The sequence below is a fragment of the Euprymna scolopes genome, chromosome 22 (assembly GCF_053919585.1).
Source record: "Euprymna scolopes isolate OS-2025 chromosome 22, ASM5391958v1, whole genome shotgun sequence".
NCBI classification, from domain to species: domain Eukaryota; kingdom Metazoa; phylum Mollusca; class Cephalopoda; order Sepiida; family Sepiolidae; genus Euprymna; species Euprymna scolopes.
Window position 1 is genome coordinate 29,468,253 of NC_136503.1, and position 18,882 is coordinate 29,487,134.

At 32.2% G+C, this 18,882-nt stretch overlaps 1 pseudogene; it reads left to right on the forward strand.

Moving 5' to 3' along the window:
- The first annotated feature begins 13,227 nt into the window (after positions 1-13,227).
- Positions 13,228-13,344, forward strand: LOC145244250 (5S ribosomal RNA; annotated as a pseudogene).
- The last annotated feature ends 5,538 nt before the right edge of the window (positions 13,345-18,882 follow it).

The window sequence follows — 18,882 nt, forward strand, 5'->3', positions numbered from 1 at the left end:
AAAAGGGGAAGGTTGAAAAATACTAACACGTGAAAAAGGGGGATAAAGACTGTGGAAGGTGAAGAAAATAGAAGTTGTACTTGCTGTGATGGGAGCCATGGTGAGTGTAACAAAGGGATTTGACAAGTGGATTTAGAAAATTTGGATCCATTGCAGTGTTCGAATGCTTCAGAATCGATATTTGCTTATGATTGTCATTGATTCTTGTGGCGCCATGTTCTTCAGAATGCGACAAATTAATTCGAGCTAATGTCTTTCAAAAAATTACTTTCTCATTTTATAAATTAGTCACCTCAACGTTATATGAACACGCAGCTTTCGTCTTACAGGTATTTTTTTTATTTTATTATCTACTGACAAGATATAAGTTTGTCAAGGCACAGAGGTCACTCAAAGATAAGGGCTGATCCGTTTTTTTTTTCGGGGAGATTGGTAACGATGGTTGGAACCAGACAGAGTTTGATTATTATATTCAACAAGAATTTGTTTACATTGGGCTTGAAAATGATCTGTTGACAGTTGTGTAGACAGCGCAGATGTCAACTAATGATCACGGAATATGATGTGTAGATCATTGATGAAGATAAGGAAGATACAGGATTGCGGTCATTTTACGGATTTCAGAATTCATTCCATTAACAACTACTTCTATTGACTTATCAGAAAAAAAATCGATGGTGTAGAAAACATTTTCAGATATTCTATAGTTATCAAGACTTGTGCCAGATTCTGTCAAAGGCTTTTCACGCGTTAATAGTTATCGCCATAGATATGAAACCCCATTAGATAGTCACTGACCATATTTGATATTACAGTGAACATGTCAATTACGCAAATTCATTTTGCTGAACTGATTGACAATTTCCTAATTTATCACCGATTCGAACAATTTATTCATGACGTGCATTATGCAGAAGATCTCCAGTATTTTTGAGTACTGGACAGACTGAAGAAAGTTTCCGATTTTCAATGATAAGGGAAGCATTTCTCTTTGAGCAATGATTCAGCAGCTTTGTGAGGACAGGAGTTAGTTCCGGTTGCAGCTTCTTGAGAACAATGATTGGGGTATTGTTAGTACTAGTTATCTTGATCGACATCAAGGTAACTAATACTAACAATATCTCAAGGTCCTTAATAAGCTTTGTATCTCGGACACTTATGTGAATGTCGCTTAGAGCATTTTCAATCATGGTGTAGAGGAATCTGAAAATCGACGCACCTGATCGAAAAAGGTGAAATTTATGCAAAATTCTTTGTAGACAGGTTGGCTTTATCAGATGAGGATGAGATCATGTCTTATCCATAAATCAGCGTTAGAATATTTTTTACCCGAGAGCCTATGCTTCAAACTCCTCGGCTTAACATTCACAGGCAACAAGTACATTGAGGATATTGCCAAAGCTGCCGCAAATAAGGTGGACCCCCTTTACCGCGCTAGAAAATTATTCACACCAAAGAGTATCCTATGTCTTCACAAAGTCAGAATCCGCTCATGCATGGAGTATTATTGCCATATTTGGACTGGGACATCTACCATTAGTCTCTCACTCTTAGACAGATTTCCAAAAAGAGTCTCAAATCTAATAGGTCCTTCACTATTTGTCAAGGTGCAATATTGCACCCCTGTGTCTGTTTTACGAGTAATTTAATGGAATGTACTCTGATGAACTCACAGCATTTGTACCTCCTCGACATATATACTTTTGATTGGTTTCTTCCCTTCTACTGCACTATTTTGGAATTCCCTCCCTATTTCCTGTTTCCCTTACTGTACCACTATGCATGTTTAAATGTAATGTGAACAGACATCTCGATGCCAGACTCTCCACAATCTACTATTACACACGTCGCCCATTCAAGCTGCGCATGATGTAATGACTGACCGGCTTACCGACAAAGCCTCATATATCGTTGTGTGGACGAATTTAAAAGTTGCAGCAGCTATTCAATTTATCGTGTCTAGATCCAACACTGGTTTCAGACATTTTAGGCAAAGCGTATCTCTCCATTTCGCCATAGTCTCGTAGAAATCAAATTCTGATAAGAAATAATCATAGGAAATTAAGTTAGCATTAAACAACAGAATGGAAACTTTTTTGTAAATGATGTAAGAATGGGGCCATTGCGTCACAAGTTATTCTTAGTCAATCCATTATCACATCTGAATGTTCGCATGGGTCACACGCCCAAACCTAAGTATACTGCAGATACGCGCTAGGGAGTATTTGCGAGTACGAATGTGTATGTGTGTGTGTGTGTGTGAGAGAGAGAGAGAGAGAGAGAGAGAGAGAGAGAGAGAGAGAGAGAGAGAGAGAGAGAGAGAGTGCACTGAATTTTAAAATGGAGGCAACCGGACACGTGACACGACTACATGAGACAAAATCAGTCTCTTTTGTATGATTCATATCCTGCACTAAGTAAGAAAGAAACGGGAACACACACACACACACACACACACACACACACACACACACACACACACACACACACACACACGCACGCACGCACGCACGCACGCACGCACGCACACACACACACACACACACACACACACAGTTTGGGGTCATAGAGAAGCAAAATTTCTTCTGCAGAGAAAAATAATATATCTAAAATAATGGAAACTAAAATAATTGGAAAAAGATGGGATGCTTGCCATGCATAAAAGGGACGGAAAATGTCGGTTAAATTGATATATGAATTTGGAATTTGGACATATTATCCCAATTTTAATTTAACATTTTTGAATTTTTGGAAAATCATTCTTAATTACTTCTCTTCTCTCTCTCTCCCCCCTCTCTCTCTCTCTCTTACACACACATATTCATTCACACATAAGCTGTTTCGCTTCACGACAACATTTCAGTGTGGTTAAATGAGCACGTCTGATCGTTTTGTCAACAATTGGACTTTTTACTCACCACGCTATCATCAGACGCTACAAAAAGAAAGAAAATATTAATGCTTTAATGCTTATATACACATCATCAGCTGTCTGGAGTGCTCTATTCTTTTAAGAGCTGTGCATTCTCAATGATGGCAGTCAGCGATTTCTCTTATCAAGTTTCTCAGCACACAAAGAGGTTGGGGCATAAGCAGTCATTCACAAGCAAACTGTTTTGCTGTATCATAGTCCTCTAGTTTGCTTAGACGAGTAAGTACTTCAAACAGAAATCAAAACCCGACCGTTTTCTCAATAATGTTTGACTAGTTGGTGATGTCAAATGTGCCGTTTATATATCAGTTTTATTAAAACTATAGGAATAAATGTTGGAAAAATGGTTCTTATGAGTAAAATTACAAACTGTCATTTAAAATCTTACACGAAACCATCGGTTGTAAAAATAATTTATAAATTTTGCTACTTTTGATCTTCCATACTTAAGCAATTCAAAGCAAACCTTTTTTATAGCCTACTCATCGAAAAACTATCCCCCCCCCCCAAAAAAAAAATTATGATGGAGCTCGGTGAAAAAATCATTATTGCAAAAAGTATATAAATTTTAGGAAAATGTTTTTTTTCACGCAAATACAGTTTATTATGACACAATTACTTTATTACCTTGAAAAAAAAAAAAAAAAAACATTAAATTCATTGAAAGATTTTTTAATGAAACATTCTTTCAGCAAAGATGTAAAATGAAAAATCAAATAAAAATTGCTTAGGTCATAGTTTTTTTCTAATTTTTATGAAAAGAAAACAGTTTTTATATAGTTTTAGTTGAACCGTTATAAATAATCGATAAGGAGGTAAATGCGGATTAAACATTATGCGATTATCTTTAAAATGTAACCAAATTTTGATTGAAAAGAATAATCAGGGAATTTTTTAATGAGTTTTGAATATACCGTCATTTAGATATGATTATTTTATGTTTTCATCAGCTATTTAAAATCATCATCATCATCATCATCATCATCATCATCAATAATCTTGTCGCCATCATCTGCATCACCGTCATCATCATCATCATCTGTAGTAGTATCCTCATATGCAGCAGCGTCATCATCTTCTATACTTAGTTGCTTGGAATTGCTTAAGTACGGAATTCGTGTAATATTTGCAATGACAGTTTATAACTGTACTCATGAGAACCATTTATCCAACATTTATCCATATACTTTTAATAAAATGAACGACCTTTTGTGTTACCGGAAATCATCATCATTTGCAGCAGAATCATCATTTTAATCTATTTTATTTAAAAAAAAAAAGCCCACTAAATCTTAAGAATTAAAATATTTTTTTACAATTAGAATACAAGATTAAATGTATTCCATGTAAACTCGAAACAATGTTTCCTAATTAAAGTTCCCACGAATTCTAAAGCTCCTCCACAGGTCCCTAACAGTTCTATAAAACAAGTTCTAACATTCAGTAAGACATTTCGCTTATTTCAAGGGTAAAATAGTTGAGAAGCTTTAGGCTAGAAGATATCAAATAACTCAATGAAAATCTATCTTCAAAATACTAGAAGTGCTCCGTTAGCAAATTACAAATACACAGAAACTGCAAGATCATGTATATATATATATATATATATATATATATATATATATATATATATATATATATATATATGTAATTCTTGGTTCGTTATAAGCGAGTAAAAACATATTTCTACGCTACCAATTTAATTGAAATTTTCAGAAATTCTATTTTTAAAGTCAAGGAATGTTTGCATGTTATTAAAATAATTTAACATTGCGAATTATAAAAATATTAAATTAAATAAAAAATATTTTTCGTAACTGCGAGATTATCGCCATTTTATTTCCGGTAGAAATTATTGAGATAAGTATTATTTGTATTAATTTTTATGATACTCATGCAGAGAGCGATCCGTGCTGAAATAATGTTATTATTTAAAAAGTCATTCTTAACATGGGGAGGGGAGGATGTTTTGTACCTATTCTGTACTTTAACTTTACAATTGAATAAAAAAACATATCGTAAAACTTTAATTAAACGTGGAAATATGATTTAAAAAATAGCGCGGATAGCTCTCTGCATTAGCACCATTTTTATTTATTGCGAACTATTATTCTCATCTTTATTAGTTGTTGTTTCACGACTTTTCGGCCAACTATTCCTCTGGTCTTCATGAACAGAAGGAAGTACGTGAGAAATTATTTTTTTCTTTTATAAATGTTCAGTAACTTTTTCCTTTTATTATTCTTAAAGAGTAAAACTTTTTTATTCATGAAAAGAGTTAAGCCTACGTAAATAAATAAATGTTTGTACACGTGACAAATTATCAATAAATGGTTTAGTTACTTTAAAAAAAAAATTATTTATGAAAAGAGTTAACATGCTTAATTTCTATACTTATAGGTTTTTGGAATTTTTTTCCACTGTATTATTATTGATTGGACACTAATTAAACAGATTATTAAAAAAAAAAAATTAAAAAGAAATCATTATTTCGACATTTGAAAGTGGTGCTCACTTTTTAGTTACAACGTTCTGATAAATCAGTCACCCATTTTGTAAGCAATAAAAACGCGGTATATCAAAACCATAGAAAGTAAAAATAATATGAGCCTCTACCGCATTTGTAAGTCAGAAATATATTTGTTTCTCAAAGAAAAAAAATAGATTGAACATGACTTTTTTTTATTGTTTTTATGAAAATAAAGTTTCGAGTTAAAAAAAATTTTTTTTTACTTATTTAGTTAAAAGTCAGTTAGTGGGTGTTTTTTTTAAAAATTGTTTTATGAAAGGTGAGTTTTTTGTTTTTTTTTCAAATTTTTTTTTAAGTATTATAAATTTCACTAACATGCTGGAGAAATGTTTAATAATTTGGTATTTTTTTTTAGATTAGGTCCACCTCCAAAATTTTCCTTTCAATGACGACATTTATAGGTTTCCGAGTAGGCTGAACACGCAAATCGCATTGAAATTTTACGGAAATAAATAGTTGTATTATGCATTGTATTCTTAGGCGGCCATCTTTTTACGTGCACACGCGCCATAAACAAATACACGCACGTAAAAAAGATGGCCGCCAAAGATTACAATGCATAATACAACTTTTTATATCTTCATATGTACTTATTTCTGCAAAATTTCAATGCGATTTTCGTATTCAGCATAGTCGAAAACCATTTCAAGTCGTCATTTAAAAGAAAATTGAGGAGGTGGACCTAATCTAAAAATTTACCAATAATTTTTCATCCCGTACGCCTCCCGATACATTGCTCCGTCAACATGCGACCATTTTATATCTCCCGAAGACACTTCCGTATTTAGAAAAAAAAAAAAAAAAAAAATGAGTGACCGATTTACCAGAACGTGGTAACTAAAAAGTGAGTACCCCTTTCAAATGTTGAAATGATTTTTTTTTTCAATTTTTTTTCATAATCTGGTTAGTGTCCAATCAATAATAATCCAGTGAAAAAATTTCAAAAAACCTATCAGTATAGAAACTCAACCACGTAAGTAAATAAATAAAAAATGTTACGTGCGCATGCGTTAGCCTTGACTAGGGGGTACTAAGGGAACGACCATTAAATAATTCTGCGGGTCGCCATGGAACTCAACGCCCAAGGAGTACCAAAATAGTTTTCATGATCTGAAGAAATTTTTTTTCGAAAAGTGGGTGATCACTTTTCCATCTAAATTTAACTTAAAATGAGCACCCACTTTCTGGCCACCTGAGGAAGGGGCATTTATTTTCGTGTTTATTGGCTTAAAGGTTTTTTAACAAGGCAGTTTGGTATGCGAATGCATATTTAACAGTTTTCGTTTATGCTCACGCATAGCATAAACAAAGGCTACGTCTGTGAAATGGAAAATAGTCCCAGAGTTCAGGGGTTAATACCATGCAAAAGAAATCAAACAAAAAACTTTTTAGCCAGGAAACACACAGAAAAAAGAAAAAAAAATAGCATCCATTTTTTTTCTATCGAATTCATTTGCTGTTTTTATTGAAAACTGTTTTCCCCCGGATTTTTGATATAATTTTCCATTAAGGGCCGCGCGTCTCACGTTCGTAAATAACAAAATTTTTTTGTAGATTTTGGTGTGCTAAAAACGAATCTGCAAACCGTTTCCGTCGCAAAAAATAGTTTTTATGATATGAAGAAATTACTTTTTCGAAAAAGTGGCGATCACTTTTCCATGTAAATTTAACTTAAAATGAGCACCCATTTTCTAGCCACCTGAGAGAGGGGGGATTTTTTCCCATGTTTATTGGCTAAACAGCTTTCGTTTATGTTCACGCATAGCGTAAACGAAGGCTACGGCTGTGAAATGGAAAATAGTCCCAGAGTTCAGGGGTTATTACCATGCAAAAAAAAAAAAAAAAAAAAAAAAATCAAACAAAAAACATTTTAGCCAAGAAACAGAAAAATGCCCCTCTCTTAGGTGGCCAGAAAGTGGGTGCTCATTCTAAGTTAAATTTACATTGAAAAGTGATCACCCACTTTTCGAAAAAGTAATTTCATGAATATCATGAAAACTTTCTTTTTGCTACGGAAACGGTTTGCAGATTCGTTTTTAGCACACCGAAACCTACAATAAAATATTTCGTTATATATGAACGTGAAACGGGCCTTAAAGTAAAATAATACCGGATTTTTTGGAGCAGATTTGCCGTTTAGTTGTACAAATATCCTCAAACCAGGTAATCACTAAAAGGGACTTTTAAAAGTCGTCACTAGTATCGAGCAAAAGTTTAAAATCACCGATTATATGCCAGCCTACGTCATGATAACATATATTGAGTGAGTTCCTAACAGTATTTTGTATAGTTTTTTAGTTTAAACTCATTTTCTCAAAATTTCCCCAAACTTAACGTGTTCGATACAGTCTGCCACCATTTGTATTTTTCAGATATACCGATAGACATTGAATGTTTTTGAACCGATTATACATTACATAAAAACACTAAAATCTTATCCAGTTAGGTAGAACATTTACTTTTCTTGCCTTTGATAAAATTTATTTGTTATATATTTATTTTTTGACAACTTCTTTGTATCTGTGTTTAGTAATAAAACCATTTTCATTTAATGTAACGTTTAGTCGGCTCGAAAAACAGTGTTTATCGGGGTATTTGAAAGCTACAAATGGTGGTGGACACTGTTGATTAATTTAAGTTAGAGAAAGTGAGTTAAAACTAAAAAAAACTATACAAAATACTGTCAGAAACCCACCGATTATGCCAGCCTATGTCATGGTAACATATATTCGGTGAGTTTCAGACACTGTTTTGTATAGTTTTTAGTTTTCAACTTACTTTCCCAAACGTAACGTATTCAACAGAGTCCGCGACCATTTCTGTTTTTTGAGCCAATTAAACATTTTACATTACATAAAAACACTAAACAATTATCCAATTAGGTAGTAACGTAACTTACCTTACCTTTGCTTTCATTTATTTGTTTTTGGACAACTTTTTCAAATCTGTGTATAGTAACCCCAATCCCCACACCATCAACCAAATATTAATTACTAACTCACATTTTTGTAAAACAAACAAACAAAAAAAAAAAACAAACAAAAGAACATTTAGCGTTTCAACATTATTGCTACGTTCAGCTTCATCCACTGATTGTTGGTCAAGTCCAAACCATGAATGATTGACAGAAACTCCCGAGGATCCAGATCAAATTCTGCAAGAGTACCATTTTTTTTCATTTTCGCCTTCTTTTTCACTTTTTGCAGTGGATTGCTGTACTAATATAAGAAACATGCATTTTCTCTTTTTATTAAATTTTTCCATTACACCAAATTGAGCCACTGCAACGCGTGGCAGGGTACAGCTAGTATATATATATATATATATATATATATATATATATATATATATATATATATATATATATATATATATATAATGGCAGGTGCTTTACTGAGCTTCAATGTATGTCCTTGTAGAACATTCACAACAAAAACTTGTCTAGCTACAACCACTGTTAGATCTCCCATTTTCGCTCTCTCGACTTAAAACAAAACGAAACTTCCATGGGCAAAGCTTCTTTCCTAGAATTGACTGCCTGTGGAACACAATACCGCTGAGCTGACGACATAATTGTCCAATGTAAATAGATTTTAGTTGAATTAAACTCTGTCTAATCATTATGGTATTGTCTAACCGTGAACCTGACATTCATTTGACATTTATCCTCCAGTGGTCTTTGAGCCTTGATAAGTAGTTATACATAAGCAAAACTTTTCTCTTCTTTTGTCTCTTTCTTTCTCTCTCTCCGTCTCTCTCTCTCTCCCTCTTTCTCTCTCTCTCTCTCTCTCTCTCTCTCTCTCTCTCTCTCTCTCTCTCTATATATATATATATATATATATATATATATATATATATATATACTCAGTGGTGAAAAAAACCTGGACGAGAGTGCTCAATGTGTAGCCAGAGCAGTATATAGGAAATTTATTGCTGTGAGTCCAGAATGAATTAATTCTGGACTCACAGCAATAAATTTCATATATATATATATATATATATATATATATATATATATATATATATATATATATATATATATATATATATATATATATATTACGATAAGTTTACCAAGGTAATCAAAATGGTAAACTTAAAATATATTATAAATATTAAAGAGTTAATATTTACAAGTAAAGTAATCTCAACCAGATGTAAAAGCTCAATAAAACCGAAATAGAGCTTTTAACATATTTTATTATTCATTTGTTTATATATATATATATATATATATATATATATATATATATATATATATATATATATATATATATATAAAACAGTAGTAAATTTGTTCAGTTATTCCAGTCGGATGCTAAACTAACTCTTCTCATCTGATAAGGCCCTTTCGGGTGTAAACAAATTTTTAATGAATAAAAGCTTTTCTTTAAAACAAAGCTTTTACTTTTGCTCTGCTACACATTGAACTCTCTCCCTTAAGATTATTTACAGGAATTGCTTTATATATATATATATATATATATATATATATATATATATATATATATATATATATATATATATATAATGTCCATCCCTCTTGAAGAAGCCCGCATAAATCGGGCGAAACGTTGAGTATCCAGGTCCTTCCACCTCTATTTTATTTCATATATATATATATCCGTAAAGGATATAGCCTATCAAGCTGTGGACTTATGTACCTAAGTACGTTTTGGAAAGATAGTCCTTATTCTAAATTTAGTAGAGAAAAACATTCACATCTGCTTCTAGCTGCACGGGGGTCTATTATTGGACTCATCCGTCAGGAGGCATTCTCTGTTTTCCATTAGATAAAAGGGGGGAATATCCGCTTCTTCTTCTTTATTACACGCATCATTGCAGCTCTATTAGAGACCTCGTCCGTCGGCCAGGATCATCATAAGTTATTATCTTCCAGTTTCAATTAACAGTTTGCATTATAAAGCGTGCAGACTGAAGGAACACATTTTATTTGGCATATATCTAAGAATTTCCATGAAAAGCTTTATGAATTGGTTAGTCTGTCACGTTGGTGACAGTGGTCAAGTGGTTAACGACACAGATAGACGACCTGGGTGCCTCAAGTTCGAATTTAGTTCGTTACACAAAAATCACTTCTACTTAGGATGTCAGCAACCTTTAGGTGGTCGCTTCTGTAGTCCTCGATATCTTTCGAGAAAGATTTCTGACTAGAAAAATGTCGGGGAAGCCAATGCCAACAATAGAATCTTCGGATTTATATGATGATGATGATGATGATGATGATTAGTCTGGCACGTTTAATTAAAATAAAAATAGTTTTGTTTCTGTGCTATGCCGAAGTTTGAAATAGCGATTTTTTTTTGTTTGTGAGAGACCAACGAAAAAGATATTTGGAATTCGGAAGTTTAAAATAATATTTTCGTTGATCTACCACGGTTTAATTACTAAACACGCACACTGAATGGACGCAACTTAAGGATACCTGTTTCAGATCTGTTTTTTTTTTTCTTACCGTAAAAGACACCTTTGAGAAATGAAGCCGGCTTCTTTGAAGTGAACTATTTAAGGGAAAAGTAAGAAGGGAATCGTCAGTTTAAATTTATTTCTTGTGGCCTCGCCCGAGAATTGGCATAAAAATACGCAGTGAGCGGAAACTCCTTTATGTTCGTAAGCGTAGGGGGTTGGGGATATGTATATCACAACCACATCCGCCGCATCGACTGACCTCAATAGTTTTTTTTTCATTGTTCGTAAATTGTTCTCAATTCAACCATCAATGAAAACTTGATTCATTTTGTGATGAGGAACAAGAAACGAATGTTAATGTAAAGTTGGTAAATATATGCGATTTTCAAGGGTTTTCAACAGACGGACAAAAAAAAAACAAAAAAAAAAAAACAACAAAAAAAAACAAAGCAAACAAAAAATAAATAAACAAAAACAAAAAGTAAAACAATCAAAAAAAGAAAACAAATAGTGGGGTTTCTGCATTTCAAATATTTTTCAAGGAGTTTCAACAGACGGACAAGCGGTGAACCCCCCCCTCCAAAACAAAAACAAAACAAACAAAAACATAGATAAAAACAAAAAGTAAAACAAAAACTAAAAAGACAAGAAAACAAATAGTGGGGTTTCCGCAGTTTAGATATTTTTGTTTTTATTTTTTAAAGAGTGAAACAAGGAGATACAACCGTGTTTTACTTACAATATCGAAATAAATTAAAACAACGAACAGTTTTTAGATGAATAAAAATTTAGAAATAATTTAAAACAGTGGAAAATGTGTGATTTCTTTCTTTCTTTCTTTTTTTTTTGAAAACCAAACACTTTCGTAATAAATTAAATTATCGAAATGTGGCAGCAGCGAATACTCGCGGCTTGAGATTTTCAATATCTTTGGTCTATAATATCATTGCTGATTGGTGCTAGCAGTTAACTTCTCTTCTGGCTTGTCCAATCAGCGACTAGCTTTCGTGGCGACCTAAGTACGTGACAGAGTTTGTAAAAAGGTTAAACCCCACAGTAACGCTTTCTCTTTTCTTGGCAACCCCCAAACTACTTTCTTGGGGCGCAACAGAACCCACCCGGACTTTTGGCGCTGCGTTCGACTAAAGACGAGGTAACAAATAATCCATCATAGCTAGCTTCAACACGCACACATGAATCCGTTTCTCTTTAAACAGGTCTGTCTAACCTTTTGTCTCTGTCAGTGCACATGGACTCATCTTTCCACGATTAACCGTCTCCTTATTTTCTACATTCTTACTAACGAAGATAATCAATAAATTTATTTTTAAATCCTATAAATTAAATTTAAACAACGAACAGTTTATTCACAAAAGATTACATCCATTTACAGAGAAAACTTTGTTATTGTCTCCCCTTGTCCTGAGTCAAACTCTTTAAAAAATGAAAACAAAACAACAGCAAATTAAAAAAAAAAAAACTAAAATGAAGAAATTTCCAAACAGTCAGCAAGTATGTGTTACTGAAAACCGATAAAAGTTACTGGGTATTTTTTTTGTGTTTTAAAATATTTTAAAGCCTTTTTTAGATTTTTATTTTAATAAAAAAATTCACTAAAATATATTACGTTATATTAAAAATTCAAAATTTCAGACAGATGCTTCGCGAACTTTTCCGAAAGCTGAATATTTATTTCAATTTCGTCATTTTCCCCTTTAAATCCAACAGAAAAGTCAATTATATTGCATTAGGTTCCTTTCTAAATCATTTAGAGAAGAAAAAAATCCTTAAAAAATATAATGAATAAATAAATAAATAAAATAAAATAAGATGAAATTGCAGATTATTATTGACTAGCAAGATCGGTCTACCGGCGTTGCCCGGTGGAAGTATGCCCCCCCCATCCCACTCGTAAAAAAAAAAAAATAATAATCTACGGTTGTTAGTGAGAGCCATTGTCGGCCCAGTAAAAAAGGGGGCACTGGCGCCCGTGGCCAAAATTAATGTACCGTGATGAAGTAACCACGTTAATATGTATAAACCAATTCTTAACATGGGAATTTGATTATGTGCTGTGTTTAATATTTGCTTTCAGCTAACGTGTCAACATTGTGTCACGAGGAAAAGAAACAACCACAAAACACTGTTGCGGACCTGAACAATGATTCTCCTAGCCTTTAAGCCTTTCGAGTACAGGCTTAATTTTCAGATATAAAAAAGAAAAGAAATTTAAGTATTTGTAATGACTGTAATTGTATGGGAGGACTTTGATGATAACGTTCTAATAAATGGAACACACTTTTTTTGCCACGCCAAGTGTTAATGCTGCCCCTATATATACGGCATAATCACGTTGACACACCGGTTCCCGCTGGATCACCGAAGTTAAGCAACGTTGAGCCTGGTCAGTACTAAATGGTTGACCATTTGGGACTTCCAGGTGCTGTATGTACTCTCCGCTTATCTCGGCATTGTTTCCAGTCGTCTTGGTCTTCTCCTTGACACTGGACCCAAACAGTGTCGATTCAGAAGAGACGTGGTTAGCGATTGCGCGACCCTTGCCTCACAATTACACGCGCAACTGCCCATACAGGGGTATCCTTTGTCTTTCGAGACTGAGCGGAGGCATCATCGAATGCTGCCCCTAGCTGTTAAATGTTCCCTTTTCTGTCGGTAAGGTGTTTACGATTTTTTCCAATTGGTCATGTGAAAGCTAAGCGTGTAATCTATGATAAGCGCCGTAGAAATGTGTGAAAAATTGAAAAGGAATAATGTAAATATTAGTAGCAGCATTCTGAACCGTGTGGGCAAAACGTGGCTGTTCACTGTAGTAGAATATTATTATTTCAAATTTAAGCCTGTAAGCGGTGATAATCGCCTGGAAAATTTACGAATAAGTGAATAATAAGAAAATTAAATGGTAAAGGCCACATTGTTCAGGTCCACCATTTAAAAATAAATTACTTTGCAATCTGAAAGTTATGTGTGTTTGAAAGGTTTTAAAAGGGTAAACGTGTCCAATAGCTGACCCTAATTGGGTTGCCATACTCTACTAAATATTTGAAACCAAATATTTAATATATAAACGTTTATGTATTTTACGCTTCATTATTATTATCTTTTTTATGTATTTGTGTTGATTGGTCATACTGAATCTTTCTTCAGGGCAGTGGTAGAGTCTGTCCTTGTTTACGGTGCTACAACCTGGACACTCACCAAAAGATTGAAAAGAAAACTAGACGGCACATACACCCGTATGCTAAGAACAATATTAAATATATCTTGGCAAAATCATCCCACGAAGCAGCAACTTTATGGCAATCTACCTGCCATATCTAATACCATCAGAGAAAGATGCCTACGATTTGCCGGTCATTGTCTGAGGAGCAAGCATGAATTGGTGAGTGATGTATTTTTATGGACTCCACGACACGGACGCGCAAGCAGAGGACGACCTAGATCCACGTACATCCAACAAATAGCACACGAAGTCAACTGTGAACCTGGAGATCTGAGGCAACTGATGGAAGACAGGAAACTCTGGAGAGGAAGAGTCACATTGGTCCGGGTAAGGAGCCCGCCATGATGATGATGATGATGATGATGATGTTGATTGGTGATGTTATGAACCGATTAATTTCATATATATGTATATATTGAAGAGTATAGCTTCCAAATAATCGCGCCTTTTTTTTTACGGTTGATCCCGAAAAACAATTACGGAATTTTATTAAAAGAAATATGTTGAGGCAATGAAATTGTTATCCAAAAATAAGTTCGTTTTAATTCGTAGGATGCAATGTAATATTTTATTATCACGCCTGAATGTTTCTAAAATGGTGTTTGGAAGCTACATAAGATAGTGGCTGTTAGGTTAGATGTATTGAATTTGTATGTAACATCTGTTGTTGCAAAACCTCTGATACTTTGGTCCAGAGGTGACTTTCTACAGGAATTTTATTATATATGGAGATTACTGCATTTAAAGAACGATTATCGAATACTTCTTTTCCAAAATGTATTTACGAGGGTCGTTCCAAAAGTAAAGCTTTCTATTTTTTAAACAAACAAACAAACAAACAAACAAAAAACTTGAAGAACTACGAAGACAAGAGTGGTATACCATTAAACGAACGACCTTTTGTACTCTAGAATTTACTTTTCTACATAGTCATATAAAATAATAGGAGGCATTACTTTTGGAATACGCCTCGTATTTATATGCACCACAGCTCAGTGCCCCTGGAGTTTGTACATCGGCACCAAAATCAACAGTTTGGATAATTCTTGGAATTACCTTATCTCTTTTGATTGTGATGTGTTGCTAGTCCACCCTCCCAGGCGTACCGTTCTCTCTTCGACAAAGGATTAGTTTATTGCTAATCGCCAGAGGAACCTTTATCGGGGAATGCCGACGGAGAGGATACCCTGGCATTTTTTTCTTTGCAGGATAGCTTTTTTCGGAGGCGATAGCTTTTCAATCCTACTTTCCTAACTCTTCTGCCAAATCTATTTGCAGAGAGAGAGAGAGAGAGAGAGAGAGAGAGAGAGAGAGAAAGAGAGAGAGAGAGAAAGAGAGAGAGAGAGAGAGATAAATACATTGCCATTCACTATTATAGTTTAATTTTAAAATGAACGGTGCTTATGTAGAGAAGGTGCCATGTTTTAATCGTTAACAACCGACAGGACCCGTAAACCGCCTAACGCTGCCGAACAAAAACTTCATAAAAGCACTAACACTTTTAAAATAAAATACCTTCTCCTCTCCATGTTAAGAATAGGTTTTTTAAATTATAATACCATCAATATCTACAAAAGAGAGATGAAACTTTTAGATCACGAATGCATGAATTCAGTCATCACAATAATGCAATTTGCAATTACTCCTGATCCATTCAGAGGGAATAAAAAATAGGACGCTTTACTTTTTGTACGTACTTCCGTAAATTATTTACAAGGGATTTTTTTCAAATTTCTTGATGTTATTAAATTTATTCATTATAGATTTGTCGAATTTATACAGATTTCATATTTTTGCTGAAAATTTAATTTTTTGAATATATGAAAATTTATTTTGTTTAATTCATAGTGATTTAATTTGTTGAATTTATAAACATTTAGTTTATTGAATTTATGAATATTTATGTTATTGAATTTATGAAGATTTAATTTATTGAATTTATGAATATTTATTTTATTGAATTAATGAAGTTTTAACTTGTTGAATTTATGAAGATTTAATTTGTTGGATATATGAAGATTTAATTTATTCAATTTCTGAATATTTATTTTATTGAACTTATGAAGATATACTTCGTTGAATTTATAAAGACTTAATTTATTGAATTTATGAAGATTTACTTTATCGAACATATAAAGATTTAATTTGTTGAATTTATGAACATTTTATTTATTAAACTCATAGAGATTTTATTTGTTGAATTTATAAATATTTATTTTATTGAATTTATGAAAATTTAATTTGTTGAACTCATGAAGATTTATTTTATTGAACTTATGAAGATTTAATTTATTGAATTTATGAATATTTATTTTATTGAATTTAATTTGTTGAATATATGTACATTCAATATATTGAACTTATGAAGATTTAATTTGTTGAATTCATGAAGATTTTCTTTATTGAACTCATAAAGATTTAATTTGTTAAATTTATGAATATTTATTTATTGAATTTATGAAGATTTAATTTATTGAATTTATGAAGATTTAATTTGTTGAATATATATAGATTTAATTTATTGAACTTATGAAGATTTAATTTGTTGAATTTATGACGATTTAATTTATTGAATACATGAAGATTTAATTCGTTGAATTTATGAATATTTATTTTATTGAATTTATGAAGATTTAATTTGTTGAATGTATGAAGATTTAATTTGTTGAATTTATGAAGATGTAATTTATTGATTTTATTAATATTTAATTTATGGAACTAATGAGGATTTAATTTGTTGAATATATGTAGATTTAAATTATTGAACTTATGAAGATTTAATTTTTTGAATTTTTTAATATTTATTTTATTGAATATATGCAGATTTAATTTATTGAATTTATAAAGATTTATTTTATTGAATTTATGAAGATTTATTTTATTGAATTTATAAAGATTTATTTTATTGAATTTATGAAGATTTAATTTGTTGAATATATGAAGATTTAATTTGCTGAATTTCTGAAGATTTAATTTGTTGAATATATGTAGATTTAATTTATTGAATTTATGAAGATTTAATTTATTTAATTTATTAAATTGTTTTAATATATGGAAATTGTTTTTTTTTTGTTGAAGTTATGAAGATTTACTTATTTGTTCAACCCATTTCCCTCTTTTTTTTTGCACGAAATATAGACCACATTACAATTCATTCGTAGCTTTTTTCCAAAAGTTATAATAATTAATTAGTTAGTTTGGAAATGGATCCCGTAATACAAATATGTGCATATGTATACACATCTGACTTTATCTAAATAGCATTTTAATTTTCAGGGAAACAAATATGCAAACATATACACACATCTGACTTTATATAAATAACATTTTAGTTTTAAGGGAAACAATCTTGCAAACATACATACACATCTGACTTTATATAAATAACATTTTAGTTTTGAGGGAAACAACTATGCAAACATATACACTCGTCCTGAATTTATATAAACAGTGATTTCCTAACAAATTTAATGCGTTTTTCCTGTAACAATAAAAAACGTGTGTGGAAACGTTACCCATGTTCTGCAGGGATTCTTAAACATCTTAAGTTTAACATATGTGTCGCTTTACGTTCATCAAACGAGTGAAGCCTCCCCTCGCTTTGCTCTACAAACCTATTTAAACTTCAATCGCGTCTGGCAGTGCAGCAGTTTAGTGAAGCGCCGTCTAAGTCCGCGTTTGTCTTCTGTGCGAGGCAGGGATATAATTAGTGGCGTCAACGGCGGCGGGAGGGTCGTTTAAACATTTGATCCGAAATAATTAAACAAAAAGCCAACGATGTAAGAGAACAATCGTAAATGGTCAAAAGCTTATGTAAACAACCTTTTTTAAGTGGCGTTCTATCTTTACCTACCCGGCATTGTTCGGGATGTAGTGAAAAATTTAATTTTCATCTTTTTGCTCAATTTTTAAATCTATACAGTAAAAAAAAAATAGCATTTTAGTTTTAAGGGAGACAAATCTTTTTATAGTCTTCAATTCAAAACATAATTTATTCCCACTTTTTGATTTGGATTGACATTCTTTCCCATTTTATAAGTTATTAGTTATTAGTTATTAATGAACAGTTACGCGAGTGGAAAACTCTTAAAGAACAATTTTGTAATAAAGATATTTTTAATCGATATTATATCAAAATATATAAAATAATATCTTAAATGAACCAGAAACATGGAAATTATTATCACTATTCCAAAGGAATTCATTAAATATTTGGCGAGGAAATAAAAATTTGTGTTTTATAGCATGCCTAAAGCTTTATTAGACAATAGTAGTCGTCACAAGTAGCTTTGCTTCAATATACATTTTGTCGTCTCGCAGTTACTTGCTCGACTAATTATTATTATTATTATTATTATTATTATTATTATTATTATTATTATTATTATTATTAAGGAGAAGAAGAGGAAATGAATTGCTGCTGTATGCCATAACAAGATTCCAACTGCTTGTGTGAAAAGCCGCAATCCGGATGCTCTACTGGGATCGTAAAATAGGTTCTCGTAATGATACACTCACTTGGCTTAAACAGCAGTGAGAATGGCATGAACTCCAGCTATGAGGTGGGGTGGAGGCATAAAGTGCAAAGGTAAAAGCAAATTTTCTCGCATAAAAATTACTTTTCATCACATGATCATATGAGGAAAAAAAAATTGTGGTGTGCAGTTACAATTGTTTCAATTCATTTGCCTTAAAACTGAATGAATTTCTGTTTTCACCAGCTGTTTCAAGTAACTAATGAACAAAATA